The following is a 17856-nucleotide window of genomic DNA, read 5'->3' on the forward strand; positions in this document are numbered from 1 at the left end:
GCTACCCATTCTGATAATAGAGGGGCTGTTTGAGTTTCAGTAGAAGCAGGTTGGAAAAGGCAAGATTTCTCATCTTTCTTTGGACCCTGCAGTGCCTAAAGGGAGAGCTTAACATTAAAGATCTTCCCACTGTGTGTTTATCTTACTTTGTATCTGATCATTGTAATCAGAAAACCAGTTGTGACTCTCCTTGATCTGTTGGGTGCTAGGTTAGATGCCACAGGTACTTAGAATAAGCGTATCTGTTGGCTAAAAATGTAGCTTCTCCTTTTCCCCTTTTGTAAATAACTTGTTGTTGTTGTTTACTACTCATGGTGACCCCACACACAGCAGAGTGAAATGCTGCTGGATCCTGCACCATCTCCATGATTGGTTATAAATTATACCATTGTGATCTATGGGGTTTTTACTGGTGAATTTTTGGCAGTAGATTGCCAGACCTTTCCTCCTACTCCATTTTAGCCTGGTAACTCTGCTGAAACCTGTTCAGCATCATAGCAACATGCAGTCCACCACTGACAGACAGGTGGTAGCTGCGCGTCAGGTGTATTGGCCAGGAATTCAACTGAGTCTCCCTCATGGAAGGAGAGATTTCGGCTACTGAACCATCAATGCCCTCGAGTAAATAACTTGGTAATCCCTGAAGAAAGAACCTCAGATCCTTTTTAAGAATCCCACAGAGCAACAGCACATTTGATCTGCTTGGGAAAAACTACTGTAGTCCCCAAGGGCACTTATCATTGACCCTCATTCAGGACTCGTTTTATCAACAACCATACCATGCTGGGCTGTCTTCCCATTTCACAGATCACCTTTGACGTCCCCAGGGTGCCTTCACCAAATATCTGAGACAGAAGTCAAGCCCTTGTCCTTATCCTCAAATTACCCTGAAGGAAACTAAGGCTCACAGAGTGAGGTGACTTGACTGGAATCATACAGCTGGGCAGTCATAGAGGTAAGATTTGAATTCAGATATCTTGATCTCAAGTACAACATTCTCTATGTTGTTTTTATCTGCCATTGAGTCGGTTCTGACTCATGGTGACCTTACGTAAAACAGAACAAAATTTTGCCCAGTCCTGGGCCATCTTCATGATCGTTGGTATGTTTGAGTCCATTTTTGTGGTTCTTGGGTCAATCCATCTCATGGAGGGTTACCGTTGTTTTCATTGGCCCTCTACTTTATCAAACATGATGTCCTATTCTAGTGATTGGTCTTTCCTGATGACGTACCCAAAATAAGCAAGATGAAATCTTGCCGCCCTTGCTTCTAAGAAGCATCCTGATTGTATTCTTCTAAGGCTGATTTGTTTATTCTTTTGGCAGTCTACTGTATATTCAATATTTTTATCCAGCATCACAATTCAAGCGTATCAACTCTTCTGTCTTCCATTCTCCTCTATATCCTGCTTGTTCCCTCAGGCATTGTCAGTAAAGAATATTCTTGCTGCAGAGGCCTTCCTCCCCTCATTAAACATTTATGGAGTGCCTACTGTGTGCCCAGAACTGTTCTAAACTGGGCATGTCTCTACCTTCTTGTTCTGAAGCTGAATTTCAGAAGGTGAAACATGAGTCCTTAAAGGGCTGAAGTTCCACGCAATGTGCCCCCGTCACCTAAATGCAGTGGATTTCTCTAAGAAAATAATTTGTCTCCTCATACTGTGTAGCTTTCTTGAAGGAGTCTGGTGTGTTTTTTTTTTTTTTTCTTTTTCTTTTTTCCCTCTCCCGCTCCCCCCCACCCTCAGAGAAGCTTTTTGGATGCACTAAGGTAAATGTCAGGGATATTTTCTTAGCGAATCTCACTAGCTGATCTTATTTTTACTTGCAACAGAAATAATGACTGTGGCCATGCTAACATATAATCCTGAGGTGAGGAAATTGTGGGGCAAGATGAAAGGAAAATACATTCTGACTCTCTCTCCTTGACTGATAGCACTTATGTGGTCCGTTATGTGCCTGAATTTGATTTAGGTCAGATGTACCAGTAGATTATAATGCCAGAAAAGGGTGCTTGGAAATGATGCCATTTGCAGGGCATATCTGTAGTGTCACCAGTTGGGGCCATCTTTGATCTCCCTCACTCGATGCTCAGGAAATGAGTAATGATAAATTATGTAAGATCTCAGAGGCTCATAGAGGTATGTCAAAGATGGACCCAGACCAGAGTACAGACCAAGTATCTGGAAAAGCATTTCAGCTATTCAGTTTAGGGACAACTACCTAGATCCCCACGGGGTTGTCATTTTATTTAACTTTTGAGAGTGCACTGCCCCATGGAGGCTGCCAAGGTGAAACTGAGAGGGATGTGGGAAGTTTGTGCAGTGGGGAGCTGAAGCCACTGTACATCATCCACCGACTTCTAGGCTCGATCAGTATGTATCATGTGAAACACTGCTCAGGGGAGTGAAACGCATTTCACGCTTTTGGTTTTTCAAAAGGAGACCTGTCAGCAAGTTTCCTAGGGTGAAAAATAACTGTGCTAGAGTCGCACTTCGCTGAGAGGTCTATCCAGTCAGATAATATCCTACCACCATGAGGAGGAATTTAGGGCTTTGCTTAGAATAATGGGAGATCACTGCCAATAGGATTTGTTAACACAGGCCATGAGGGTTGGTCATGCCCATTGGCATATTGATTTTTACCCTTTGTAATGGATTAAATTGTGTCTCCCCAAAATGTCTGTCAACTTGGCTGGGTCATGATTCCTACTATTGTATGATTGTCTACCATTTTGTCATCTGATGTGATTTCCCTATGTGTTGTAAATCCTATCACTATGATGTAATGAGATGGATTAAAAAAGAAAAATGAGATGGATCAGTGGCAGTTATATTGATGAGACCTACAACATCAGATAGTGTCTTAAGCCAATCTCTTTTGAGATATAAAAGAGAGAAGTGAGCAGAGAGACAGGGGGACCTCATACCACCACGAAAACAGCGCTGGGAGCAGAGTGCATCCTTTGGACCTGAGGTTCCTGCACTGAGATGCTCCCAGACCAAGGGAAGACTGATGACAAGGACCTTCTTCCAGAGCCAAAAGAGAGAGAAAACCCTCCCCTGGAGCTGGCACCCTGAATTTGACTTCTAGCCTACTGGAATGTGAGAGAATAAAGTTCTGTTTGTTGAAGCCATCTGCTGTGGTATTTCTGTTAATATGGCAGCACTAGATGACTAAGACACGGTTTCAGGCAAAGTTCTTCTTTTTTTCCCAATGCCTATTTTCTGTGTTAGGGGCAGGGTAGGGAAAAGGTTTTCTTTTGATTCTCTGGTCAAAATGAAGGTGGCTAGAGCTGAATTTGAAGTGAAGGAGGCAACTCAGACCATCCAAACTCATTGCCATAGAGTTGATTCCGATTCACAGCAACCCTACAGGGCAGAGTGGAACTGTTCCCACAGGGTTTCCAAGAAGTGGCCGGTGGATTCAAATTGCCAACCTTTTGGTTAGCAGCCGAGCTCTTAACCACTGTGCCACCAGGATTCATAAAGGAAGCAATATTTGTTAAATATGCATTCTGTCCTAGGCTTTGGTCTAGAAGCTTCCACACTGTGCACCCTTGGCAGACATTGCTAATTGTCAACAACGCTGTCCCATCAAGCCTGGATTTAGGCTCAGAATCCTGGACAGAGGGCTTCTGGCAGCTGCTACCAACTGATGGGGTTTGGCATGCAAAATAACGCCCCTGGGCTGTCCAGGAATTTGAAATGCTTTCCTCAAGGACAGAGACCACAGGTTTCCATCTCCTCACCTGTATTTGCCTGTCTTCCCTGCCCAGTAAATGTTAAATTAGTGCTTGCATTTTGAGAATGGTACCCACAGGCAGATACTAGTTTTTTTTAAGGAAGTGAAAAAATATTCATATGAGGCTGCAGATAACCACAGCTCTGGGTCAAAGGCTGACCGATACAGTTGGGTATGCACAACTACAGAAACCACTCCTTCGGCTAATTGGCTTTTGAGAAATGGGATAAAATAAGCACGAATCAAATTAGATCTGCTGCCAAATTGACATTTCTGTTTTTTCTCTTCTCCTTCTTCCCTACTCCTGCTCCCTTACCTCTCCCTTTCCATTTTATTTCTGTTATAATGCATGTACAGGAACTAACCCCCCCCCAAAAAAAAAACACCAAACCCACTGCCGTCGAGTCGATTCTGACTCATAGCAACCCTATAGGACAGAGTAGAACTGCCCCATAGAGTTTCCAAGGAGTGCCTGGCGGATTCGAACTGCCGATCTTTTGGTTAGGAGATGTAGCACTTAACCACTACACCACCAGTGTTGAACGAACTAGGCAGCATTAATTGAGATATGCCAGTTGGTCTGTGAGAACTACGATAGGTGGGGGATGATGCTAAAGAGCATTGGCCTAAAAGTCCAGCAGCCTAGGTTTGATTCCCCCTCTTCTCTGATGAACTGTATAAAACCAAACCAAAACAAAACCTGTTGCTGTTGAGCCAATTGCAACTCACAGATGAACTGTATGACCTGGGCTAAATCACTCAGCTTCTCTAAACCTCAATATCTTCAGCTGTAGTCTGGAGTCTTAAAAGCTTGTGAGCAGCCATCTAAGGCACTCCGCTGGTCTCACCCCATCTGGAGCAAGAGAGAATGAAGAAAGCCAAAGACACAAGGGAAAGATTAGTCCAGAGGACTAATGGACCACAAGTACCACAACCTATACCAGACTGAGTCCAGCACAACTAAATAGTGCCCACTACCACCACTAACTGCTCTGACAGGGATCATAATAGAGGGTCCCAGACAGAGCTGGAGAAAAATGTAGAACAAAATTCTAACTCACACACACACACACACACACACACACACACACACACACACAAACCAGACTTACTGGACAGTCAGAAACTGGAGAAACCCCAAGAATACGGCTCCTGGACTCTTTTAGCTCAGTAATGAAATCACCCCTGAGGTTAACCCTTCAGCCAAAGATTAGAAGATTAGACAGGCCCGTAAAACAAAACAAGACTAAATGGGCTCACTAGCCCAGGGCCAAGGACAAGAAGACAGGAGGGGACAGGAAAGCTGGTAATGGGGAACCCAGGGTTGAGAAGGGGAGAGTGTTGACATGTCGTGGGAGTGGCAACCAATGTCACAGAACAGTATGTGTATTAATTGTTTAATGAGAAACTAATTTGCTCTGTAAACTTTCATCTAAAATACAATTAAAAAAATCTTCCGCTGTAAAACAGGGCTAATGTCAGCATTGAGTTATCGTGAGGATGAAAAATGATGTCATTATTACATAGTTGAATATAAAATAGAGCCCCTGCTTATACTCTAACTGAGGAATTTCACTAATAAAAAATTAATGAAACAGAAAATTATAGAGATTCCTCCTATAGTTGAAATCCCCATAAAGCAAATTGATACATGGTAGCCCATGGGTTGGGGAGCATGGTGTCCATTGTGTAGCCTTCGTTGATGACTCAGTCTTGGTCACGAATTAGCATCATCCTTAGAAAAACGAAGCTGCTCCAAGTGCAGCCTAAAACAACCGAAACCAAACCCCTTGCCATCAAGTTGATTCTGACTCATAGCAACCCTATAAGACAAAGTAGAACTGCCTTATAGGGTTTCCAGTGTGTGGCCAGTGGATTCAAACTGCTGACCTTTTGGTTAGCAACCAAGCTCTTAAACACTGCACCACCAAGGCTCCAAGGGCAGCCCAGTGTGGTTTTTCCTGTCCTGTGGCTTTGTAAGTTGTCACCACAATGGGTGCTGCAGCGGGTAGAGTATGCTGTGCTGATGTTGGTCCCAGGCATGAGGCCATGGAGGAGAGACCCTAAATACTGAACTGGGGGTTAACAAACAGATTTAGTGGTTGTCTTAGTCATCTAATGCTGCTATAACAGAAACACCACAAGTGGATGGCTTTAACAAAGAGAAATTTATTTCTTCATAGTAAAGTAGGCTAAAAGTCCAAATTCAGGGTGTCAGCTCCAGGGGAAGGCTTTCTCTCTTTGTCGGCTCTGGAAGAAGATTCCTTGTCCTCAAACTTTCCCTGGTCAAGGAGCTTCTCAGGCAAGGGACCCCGGGTCCAAAGGACGTGCTCTGCTCTCGGTGCTTCTTTCTTGGTGGTATGAGGTGCCCACCTCTCTGCTTGTTTCCCTTTCCTTTTATCTCTTGAGAGATTAAAGATGGTGTGGGCCAGCAGGCCACACCCCAGGGAAACTCCCTTTACACTGGATCAGGGAGGTGACCTGAATAAGGATGGTGTTACAATCCCACCCTAATCCTCTAATGCTCTAACCTAAAATTACAATCACAAAATGGAGGACAACCACACAATACTGGGAATCATGGCATAACCAAGTTGACGTATATTTTGGGGGGGACCATTCAATCCATGACAGTGGTGTTTGGGGTTTTTAAGCTGTACCCTTCTATCCATAAAAGCTCACTTAAATTTCCATAGGAAATAAAACTCAGTTAATTGCTAGACTATCTTCCCTAGCCCTTTTTTACCCATTGAAAGAGTGGCTCTCTGTAACACAGTTTGACAGACCAAGCTTTCTTATTCATGCATTTCGTTCATTCATCCGTTCATCCTTCATCAGCAAATATTTACATAGTGCTTGATATGTGCTAACACAGTGTTAGGTGCTGGGACAGGGATGTACACAACAGATAGGGCCTGTAGCCTTACAAATTGTGAAGTTCCAGTAAAATTGCATTTGTTGAAATGCAGATATCCTGTGGTAGCAGACAGGCGGCACATGCTAAAGTGGACTGCAAAGACTATAAGCAGGAGAGCAGAGAAGATACCAGTGGTTTCCAGGAGTAGGAGTTCCCTGCTTCCATAAAATCCATGCCTTCTGTGGCCACCCTTCTAAATAATAGTATTCTCAGTTATAGACTATTGATTTCTCAATCTTCGTATGAATAAAAGCATTTTTTAAAAACTTGGCTTTTTTAAATTTTAAGCTTATAAACTAAGCAAAAAAGTGGGCTGGCCATATAAGTAGAGATTCAAGACTAGTCCCTTCAACCTCCCTCCTTTCAGCCAGATTGCCACCCTAAAGCCCTTTCTACGCAGAAATTCTCTAAAGAATTTAAAGAAAGGAGAAATCAGTGAAGATGGGAAGGCTCTGAAAAAGCCTCCAGCAGAGAGCGGTCAATGAGTTGAGCTCAAAAGATGACTAAAATCTTGACCCTAGAGCCCCTAGACTTCTTCTTCTATGTCATCATGCTCTAAGAAGAAAACCACAGTGTGGCCACGTGCCCTTTGGCTTGGATTGGCAGAGTCTGTGAGGACATGAAAAGTCTTAGTGGTTGGATTCCACGTTCTGTAGTAAAGGGGTGGCTACCCAGTGAGAGTGAGGAGGATGTGGGCTCCTGATTTCTCATGCAGCATGGAGCCTTGCCAGTGGCTCCCTTGATGCTGCAGCTGGGATGTTCTAATTTTGCTTGATTGATTTAATTCCTCACTCTAGAGAAAGAAAGTGCAATCCATGTTTTCTAATTTGCCTCTAGACTCCTTTAACAGTTACCTTCAGCACAGCAAATCTGAAGTGCTTTATTTTAAATCAGCTAAGAGACGTGGAAGAGTCCCTGATGGTACAAACGGTTGAACACACTCAGCTGCTAACTGAAAGGTTGGCGGTTGGAGTCTACGTAGAGGCTCTTCAGAAGGAACGTCTGGTGATCTACTTCTGAAAAGTCAGCCATTATAAACCCTGTGGAGCAATTCTAATTTGACGCTCATGGGGTTGCCATGAGTCAGAGTTGACTCGATGGCAACTGGTTTTTGGTTTTTCAGAGGCGCAGAAAAGTGTGTTTGCAGAGTCACTTGGGACAAAAGGATTTCTCCAACTGGGCCAGTTTTAGTGATAGCTTGGGGGCCTCCACATCAGTGGTGCTTTGGTAGAGAAGTCCAGATACCTGGATTCCAACTGCGGACTTTGGGCAAGCCACTTAACCTCTCTAGATCTTATTTTTATCATCTAAAATATGAGGTGCTTAGATTAAATAAGTATTTCGCAGAGTGTGGTGGTTGTTGTTGTGTGCCATCAAGTCAATTCTGACTCATGGCTACCCTATATGACAGAGTAAGACTACCCCATAGGGTTTCTTAGGTTATAATCTTTACAGAAGCAGATCAACAGGTCTTTTCTCCCATGGAGCTGTGAGTGGGTTCAAACCACTGATCTTTATTTAGCAGCGGAGTGCTTTACCATGGTTCCACCAGGGCTCCTTACAGTGTGGTTAACCAGATGACTTTAAGTGGTTCATGGATAAGTGTTCTTTGTTTAGTGTTTATATATTTATTAGTCGTACTCAATTTATGTCAAGTGATACTAGGTTTTTATGATCATGATATTGTTTCTTTTAAAATCGTTTTATTCGAGTAACATTTTCCTCATGTATTTCTTCACTCACAAGCTGACCATGACTCCTAAATTGCCTTGGCCCAGTTGTACTGAATTGTAAACTCCCAGCCTCCCGTCCAGATCCTTCTTCCGTGGAGACCACCTCATGATGCTGCTTGAAGGAAACCGTCCATGTTGTATGGTGTGTGTGCCAGGGTGGACCCTCACTGAAAAGTCAGGAAACCACTTGGTTTTCACAGAATGTGGGGTTAGTGCAGTGAAGAGCTTCTCAATCTTCAGTCAGTTTCATGTCCCCGTCGCAACTGTTGCCATATCTCTGTGCCGTGTCTGCTAATGATAATTTACTACTTTCTTCAGATAAACAGTTTACTTTTAGCTCAGATAAAATTATTTGTAAAGGAAAGTGAAAACTGTTTATGCATTTATTTTAACAGCTTTATAAAATGTTTATAAAACATTTTTCACGTTACCTAAAATAAGAATAAAACCAGCACTCCCAATACAAAGAATTACAATGACGCTTTATATGGTTTAAACTCTTGTTCCCTAGAAGTCCCACAGGATCTCTTTCTCTGAGAGTTTCAATAAAATACACATAAATTCATTTGCTTTGTGGAAGACTATCTATATACCTAATAATAATAAACCCAGTTGCCATCGAGTCAATTCTGCTCATAGCGACCCTATAGGACAGAATAGAACTGCCCCACAGGGTTTCCAAGGAGTGGTTGTAGGATTTGAACTGCCAACGTTTTGTTAGCAGCTGAGCTCTTAACCACTGCACCATCTATAGACATCAAAACTCAAAAACGCACTGCCGTCGGGTGGATTCCAACTCATAGCGACCCTATAGGACAGAGTAGAACTGCCCCATAGGGTTTCCAAGGAGCACCTGGTAGATTCGAACTGCTGACCTTTTGGTTAGCAGCTGTTGTTGCTCTTAACCACTATGCCACCAGGGTTTCCATCGATGTACATAGAGACCTTAAAATTTTTTTAATTTATTAATCTGGGTCTATTCTGCTGTCCTGGGGTGGTGCAAATGGTTTGTGCTTGACTACTAACCTTAAGGTTGGTGGTTCAAACCCACCCAGTGGTGCCATGGAAGAAAGGCCTCACAACTCACCTCTGTAAATCCTATATCCAAGAAAATCATATAGAGCAGTTCTACTGTGTGACACTTGGGGTCTCCATGAGTCGGAACTGACTCAACAACAATGGGTTTGATTTGGGTTTACTCTGCAAACCAAAATTTCAATTCAGAGTGAAGTAGGTAAAGTTGTTAATGAAGAAATGTTTATAGACGCAAATGTGTTCCTTTAAAATTGCAGGAAAAGAAAATTTGTGGCTGGGAAGAAAATCACTGTATTACATGTTGAACAAAATAAGGCTCTATGATAAAAATTGACAGTCTTTAGCAAGCTCAGCACTATCCTGGGAGCTTCTAAAAGATACAGCTCCCTTTGCCCAGCCACCAGGTAGATAGGACCCCGGTGATTCTTATGCAGGGAGAGAACCACATTGTGAGGTTCCACATATCACCTTCATGTAGAAGTTCACAATTTTAAAGATATTTACTGGGGTAGAGTTTTGTTTCATTAATACGTTATTTATTTGGAGATAAGTAGCCCTGGTGGTGTAGTGGCTGAGCGCTTGGCTGCTAGCTGAAAGATCAGCAGTTTGAATCCATCAGCCGCTTGCAGAAAGACGTGGCAGCCTACTTCTGTAAACATTATAGTATTGGAAACCCTGTGGGACAGTTCTACTCTGTCCTATAGGGTCACTATGAGTTGGAATCAACTCGACAGCAACGGGTTTGGTTTAGTATTTGGTTTTATGTAGAGATACATATATATGTACGCACACACACACAAACCAAACCCATTGCTGTCGAGTCGATTCCGACTTATTGCGACCTTTTAGGACAGAGTAGAACTGCCCCATAGGGTCTCCAAGGAGTGGCTGGTGGATTCAAACTGCTGACCCTTTGGTGAGCAGCCGAGCTGTTAACCATTTCACCACCAGGGCTCCATATATATGTATACACACACATATAAAGAAATTACTATTTTTGTAGGAACACTATGTTTGAATATCACCAATTCTATTTACCTAATAAAATAAAGTTTGAAAGAAAGTGTCATAACCAGGGCCAAAGGGAGAGGAAATACCGCAGAACGTGGATGCAATGATATCCCAGTGTTGTTTAAGCCATTGTGCTGAGTTGCAGGAACGGCAGAGTCACAGTCGCTTCTCTGGCCTCTGTGGGTGGAAAGCTGAAGGAAACTGAGCAGTTTCTGCTGGGCTTTTGGCAGAGACAGCCTCTCCAGGTGAAATGTGTGTCTGTTCTCAGATTCCCAGGCTCTGCATCTTGGGACGCATCAGAAGCTGCTGAGGTTCCCCAGCAAGAATGCCATTTTATAGGGCAAGCAATGAATACCACCAATTTAGTTGATTCAGACTGCTGCAACAGTACGTAGGACTGAGATCAGAATCTAAGGTTATGGAAACTCTCCGATTTGGCAATATATAATCAAAGCCTTAAGATGTTCAAAGCCAACAATTCTACACCTCAAATTTTATTCATTAAAAAAAAAAATTGGATTTATGTACTGGGATGTTCCTTGTAAATTATTTACATCTCCCTGCCCCCCTCAAAAAGGGGTATTGTAATAGAGAATAATTAAATAAATTATAGAACCTATGTTGTTGTTAGGTCAAAGCCGTATGGGGGGGCAGAAGGGAACACTTGCCCCCAGATGCAAGTCCAAGGGGGTGCCAGACGAGGCTGGCCGTGGGCAGGGGAGAGGGGTGCAAATTTAGAGATTGCCCTGGCAAGGTCATTACTTTCACTACAACACCTCTGTGTCAGGTGCCATTGAGTCAATTTCAATCATAGTGACCCCATGTAACAGAGTAGAATTGCCCCTTAGGGGTTTTTTTAGGTTGTAATCCACCGGTTTGTTTTACTGCAGTGGCTTGCGCGTTACTGTGATGCTGGAAGCTGTACCGCCGGTATTTCACATACCAGCAGGGTCACCCATGGTGCGCAGGTTTCAGCAGAGCTTCCAGACTAAGACAGACTGGGAAGAAGGACCTGGTAACCTACTTCTAAAAAAACCGACCAGTGAAAACCTTATGAATAGCAACGATTGTAAGGATGGCACAGACCAAGCAGTGTTTCATTCTGTTGTACAGAAAGTCACTATGAGTCGTCACATTTTGGTTAGCAGTCATAGCTCTTAACCACTGTGCCACCAGGGCTCCGTAGCAGCCCAGAATTGGAAATGAACTACATTTTCCCACAAAGAGTATTAAGCAAAAATGTTACATTCATTCAATGGAATACTGTGCATGCATTAAAATGATAGTCATAGACACTCACCTAAACCTAGTGCCGTCCAGTGGTATAGTCATAGACGCTAGAACCATGGAAATATGTTAATGTAATATTTAGAACTTCTTCTAATGTATAATATTAAATGTTCCTTATAGAAGTTTTGAAAAATTCAGAAAAGTGATAATAAGTAATCTTACCATCCAAAAATAACCACTGTTAATATTTTGGTATATTTTTTCCATCTATGATAAAAAATATGATCATACCTTATACAGTTTTATATTTATTATTTAATATGGCATCCCTGGGTGGTGCAAATAGTTAAAGTACTCAGCTGAAAAATCGAAAGGTTGATGGTTTGAGTCCACCCAGAGGTACCTTGGAAGAAAGACCTGGTGACCTACTTCTGAAAAATCGGCCGTTGAAAACCCTGTGGAGCCCACTTCTACTTTAATACATACGGGATCTCCATGAGTCAGAATCAACTCAACAGCAATTGGTTTTATTTAATATTATATTAAAGGTATTTCCCCATGCATGCTGTTAAATATTCTCAGAAAAAAAAAACACATTTTTAATGCCTGTGTAATATTCTGTTTTATTGACACAGTATTGTTTAAGTAGATAAAAAGACGGATATAAAATGTCGTGGACTTAATGATTACAACTGTGTAAAACTGGCGCATGAAACAGATCAACGATGGGATTATGCACAATTTCTCCTTTTATTTTCTCTACTGTGGTCATTTGTATAATTTAGCTTTTTAAAAAAATTTCAATGCTTGGCATTAAGTCATTCAACAATTAACATTTTTCACCATCTTACGATTTATAAAATTACCAGTCAACGATAAAAGCTGTGCTCCTGTTTGATATCTAATCCTGGATTTGGGTTTGGAAAATATGTACATTGTGGGGGCGGGGGGGTGGGGGAAGGAAGCCCTCCACAATACCTTGTCAATGTCACTGCTCTTGAAAACCCAGTGCCACTATGAAGTGTAGCCACAGAACAGTGGGGAGTTGAGAAGGATATGTGTTCTTTGTGCTTTCAAGCAGAAATCCCAATGAAGTGCTAGAGAACTGCCTTACAGCATCCACCGCCCAACTCCCATTGAGAGTTAGAGAATTACTTTGTCAATGGAATAACTAATAAAATCCAGAAGAGACTTGCTTTATTAGGCTGATATTGTCCATGTTGATTTATTAAGTCTAATATTTTATTTCTCTAGAACAAAGTCATAAACAAACCAAGGGGGAAAATTGAGATTCTAATCAGAGGCTTTGGCAGTCAGTGACTCTGAGAGTGAAATTTTACTTAATTTATAGCCCGTTCATGTTCTAATGTGTCACCAACAATATTATGTGGGGAGAGAAATACAGGACCAGTAACAGAGGGGATGTTATCTGTTAGCTGGGTGAAAGGTGATAGGAAAACGTACAAGAATTGCTCTATAAGTGTCTCCAAAGTTCTTTGAAAGCTAGAAAACTGGTTAGAGAGTGGATCTTTTCTCTTACAAAATAATTTACTTAGTCCCCTGTGTTAGTTTTCTAGGATGGTTATAACAAATTACCATAACACTGGGTGATTTAAAACAACAGACATTTATTCTCTCATAGTTAGTTGTAAATAAAGGTGTTGGCAGGGCTGGTTCCTCCTGGAGGCTCTGAGGGATAGTCTGTTCTGTGTCTCTCTCCCAGCTCTGGTGGCTCCAGCAATCCTCGGCACTCCTTGCTTTGTGGCTGCATCACTCCAGTCTCTGCCTCTGTCGTCAAAAGGCTTCTTCCCGCTGTGTGTATAACTCAGTGCATCTCCTCTCTCTCTCTCTTTTTGATAAGGATACTGGTCATGGGATTTATGGTCTACCTACTCTTTTTTTTTTTTTTTTTTTACTCTAGTATGACCTCATCTTAACTAATTACATCTGCAAAGACCATATTTCCAAATAAGGTCATATTCTGAGGTTCCAAGTAGACATAAATTTGGGGGGAGCCACTATTGAACCCACCACATCCCTTTTTAAGGAAACATCTTTAGTTAGCTAGTGCTGCTCTAAGACAAATACCACAAGTGGATGGCTTTAAAGAACCGAAGGGTACTTTTTCACAGTTTTGGAGGCTAAAAGTCCAAATCAGGGTCTTGGCCATGTGGATTCTTTCCTTGTTGGTAAACCCAGACATTTCTTAGTTCCTTGGTGTTCTTTGGTGTTCCTTGATTTGTAGACGATCCTCAGATGCTGTCTGTCTTCCCCCGTGTGTGCCTCTGTGTCAGTTCTGCTCTTTTTATAACTCAGAAGTGATTAGGTTTAGGATCCACCCTACTGTGGTAATGAGCTCATTAACATAACAGAAGAAAACTCGTATTTCCAAACGGGATCATATTTACAGGTACCAAACCAAACCCATTGCTATTGAGTAGATTCCGACTCACAGCAACCCTATAGAACACAGCAGAACTGCCCGATAGGGTTTCCAAGGAGCAGCTGGTGGATCTGAACTGCTGACCTTTTGGTTAGCAGCCAAGCTCTTAACCACTGCACTACCAGGGCTCCATTTACAGGTACAGGGGTTAGAGTTTCAGCACATATTTTGGGGGGACACAATGCAAACCATTATATTCCTAGTAAATTACTAAATATCAGAAAAACAGGGATACTTAAATGGGACTAGAAATATTTTCAGGGAGTCACTTTGAACATAAGAAAAAGGATAGATTACAATATTATAAAACCTCTAAAAAACAATCATATATAACAATGAGAAAACCGAACATTAAACCATTAAAACCATATTTGTCAGGTCCTGGCCCATGTTTCCAGGAACATCTCCCAGATTATTTCCTCCCTTACGCCGGTACACTCTTTCAGCTCCAGAAATCCCGAGCGTTGAGTCTCCTAAACATGTCGTGTCATTTTATACCTCAGTGCCTTTGCACAGTCCTCCCCCATCGCCAATACGTCTGTCTGGCAAACTATTCTTCATCCTTCAATATCCAAAGAATACATTCCTTTTCTAGGATGCCTTATTTAACCACCTCAGATAGTGACTTTTCTCTGCATGCTCTGGGATTCCTTGAACGTAGGACCTTTGCCCTTGTGATACCACATTTTCATTCTTTTGTTGGCATCTCTCCCTCCTGAGCTACTGGAGGGGAGGGATTGTGTTTCATTCACACTTGTGCCCTTACTGCCTGGCACATAGTAGGCACTTAGTACATTTTATTTTATTTCATTTATACTATCAATATTTGCTTAGGTTTATCTGTTTGCCAGTTTACTTGCTTTTATTTTACTTTTTCTCACAGCTTAATCCTTGTAGGGTTATTTTTATTTTTTGCATTATACTTTAGATGAAGGTTTGTAGAACAAATTGGTTTCTCATTTAACAATTGATACATATATTGTTTTGTGACGTTTGTTGCCAACCTGCGACATGTCAACACTCTCCCCTTCTCAACCTCAGGTTTTCCATTTCCATTCGTCCAGCTTTCCTGTCCCTTCCTGCCTTCTTGTCCTTGCCCCTGGGCTGGTGTGCCCATTTAGTCTCATATACGTGGCTGAGCTACATTAATTATTGTTTGTTTTATGGGCCTGTCTAATCATTGGCTGGAAACCCTGGTGGCGTAGTGGGTAAATGCTACGGCTGCTAACCAAAACGTCAGCAGTTCGAATCCACCAGGTGCTCCTTGGAAACTCTATGGCGCAGTTCTACTCTGTCTTATAGGGTCTCTATGAGTTGGAATTGGCTTGACGGCAGTGGGTTTAGTGGGTAATCATTGGCTGAAGGGTGAACCTCAGGAGTGACTTCAGTACTGAGTTAAAAGGGTGAATGGGAGCCATACTCTCAGGGTTTTTCCAGTCTCTTTCAGACCAGTAAGTCTGGTCTTTTTTTGTGAGTTAGAATTTGTCTCCAGCTCTGTCCAGGAACCTCTGTTGTGATCTCTGTCAGAACAGTTGGTGGTGGTAGCTGGGCACCATCTGGTTGTGCTGGACTCAGTCTGGTGGAGGCTGTGGTAGTTGTGGTCCATTAGTATTTAGTACATTTTAAATTAAAGGTTTCTGTTGCTACAGCAGGTGACTCTTATTAAAGTGTGCTAACAAAGAATTATAAGGAGCCTCTAGGTCCTGAACACTGGGCAGGTTCTCATGGGTCTGGGTGATGCCTGCGCCACCCTTTTTTTGCTAGAAGGTGAGGCAACGGGTTAAGTGCCTTCTCAAGCTTCTCAGAACCGTAATTAATATTCTCTGATTCTCTATCTTAGAATACATTGAAACCTTTTCCTCAATTCTGACCTACCTGGCAGGGGAACAAGAATTTACAATGACACTGACAATGAGGACAGCATGCCTGGCAATTTGATTTAATTATTTCTAGAGCTTGATTCAGACTGTTCTTATCTGCCTAGAAAGAAAGAAGGAAAAAAAAAAACTCTAGTGAGTTTCTTGGCCACCTTTCAATCAGTTTTATCCAAGAAGAAAGCTAGAGTTTTTTGTTGCTTTTCCCCCCATTTTGAGCCTGGTATTCACCCCTACAGCAGAGTTTTATTTCACATGAAGAATTTTAAGTCTTGTGGATAACGTTTTCTTTTTATTTCATTAGTCGAAATTTCTAGTGTTTCCTTGAAAAAAAAAAAAAAGAAAAAATTTGTTGCTATTGAGTTGATTTTGACTCATAGCAACCGTATAGGACAGAGTAAAACTGCCCCATAGGGTTTCCAAGGAGCGGCTGGTGGATTCGAGCTAAAGACCTTTTGGTTAGCAGCTGAGCTCTTAATCAGTGCGCCACCAAGGCTCCAGTAACCCTTAACGATAAGCATACTAGAAATAGAAATGTGTTTATTTTTCCAGAGTTTTTCAACTTCGGCACTGTTAGCATTTTGTGTGGGATAATCCTTCACTATGGGGCTGTCCTGTGCGTTGTGGGATACGTAGCAGCATCCTGGCCTCAGCGCACTAGACGCCAGTAGCACTCCCCACACACACTTGTGACAATCAAACATGTTTTCACACACCGCCAAATGGGCCCTGGGGAGCAAAATTGCCCCCAGTTGAAAACTACTTATATACACACACAGAGTAGCATATAGAAATATATACATATAACACACTCTCGTGTAGCTCTGGCAAATTCCTCTTGGCTTTCATTTCTTATATGGAAATCACCTCTTTTAGAAATAGTTTTCCAGTTTAGGGGTGTAATGTGGTGTTGTGTGATATGTGTGTGTGTGTTTTAAGTCATACCTGAATAAAAAACTTAGTATCCATGGAAAGATGACCAAGTTAACCTTCCTTTTCCAGGAGAGAGCTCCACAGAAGATCAAACTGAAATACTCTAAGATGCCTGTTCCATGGCTGAGTGATGCTTAGAATAAGGGAGTGATTCAATATTTGCTGCTTTCTGTTTCACTTCTTTTGGGTTTCAGCAACCTAGTTGGAGGTAGATTTGGGGGACATATTAGACTGTAGAGACTGAACCATCCTGGAAAGTCCAGTTCTTGCGTGATGGCTCATATATACCTCTGGTCTGCTTGTCTTTTCTTGATTACTTACTGCATGCCAGGCTTTATCTTAAATATTTTACACAGTTATTTATTTTATCCCTTACAGTCATTCCATAACGTAGGTACAATTAATATCATTGTTCGACAAGTGAGGAAATGGGAACAATTGCTCAAGAACATGCAACTGTTAAGTGGCAGAGCTCACTTTTTTATTATGATATAGATAGAGGGAGAGATGTAGATAAGCAGGCAGGCAGGCAGGTGGGCGGGCGGGCAGGCAGATAGATGATAGATAGAACAAAACATTTGCCTTTCAACATTTTTTATGTGTACAATTCAGTGGCATTAATTATGTTCATCATGTTGTTCAAACATCACCATTATCCGTTTCCAGAATTTTCCATCACCATTAAAAAAAAAAAAAATTTTTTTATTTTCTTTTTTTCTGTGTCCCCTAGGCAATGAGTCTCTCCTTTTCTCTCTCTCCCTTCTGCCCCCGGTAACCACTAATAAACCTGCATCTCTATACTTTGCCTATTTTAGATATTTCATATTACAGTGTTGTAAGAGCTCACTCTTGACCACTACACTGGGTTAACTTCCAAAGAATTAGTGAAGTGGTTATCAAGAATGGCAAACAACTGTATGATAAGACATTTGGGTAAAT

The 17856-nt window shown here is 41.9% G+C and overlaps 1 protein-coding gene across 14 annotated transcripts in view; it reads left to right on the forward strand.

Annotated features, from left to right (window-relative positions):
• The window catches only part of APBA1 (amyloid beta precursor protein binding family A member 1), a 236980-nt gene that overhangs the window by 71487 nt on the left and 147637 nt on the right, over positions 1-17856 (forward strand). For 6 of the 14 annotated variants that reach the window (XM_064291239.1, XM_064291245.1, XM_064291236.1 and 3 more), the window contains exon 2: positions 808-955. The exons of the other annotated variants lie outside the window; for them this stretch is intronic. The gene's annotated coding sequence lies outside the window, so the exon portion shown is untranslated. The remainder of the gene's footprint in view (positions 1-807; positions 956-17856) is intronic. 14 annotated transcript variants of the gene reach the window in all.

This window comes from Loxodonta africana, chromosome 9, assembly GCF_030014295.1.
Source record: "Loxodonta africana isolate mLoxAfr1 chromosome 9, mLoxAfr1.hap2, whole genome shotgun sequence".
NCBI classification, from domain to species: Eukaryota; Metazoa; Chordata; class Mammalia; order Proboscidea; family Elephantidae; genus Loxodonta; species Loxodonta africana.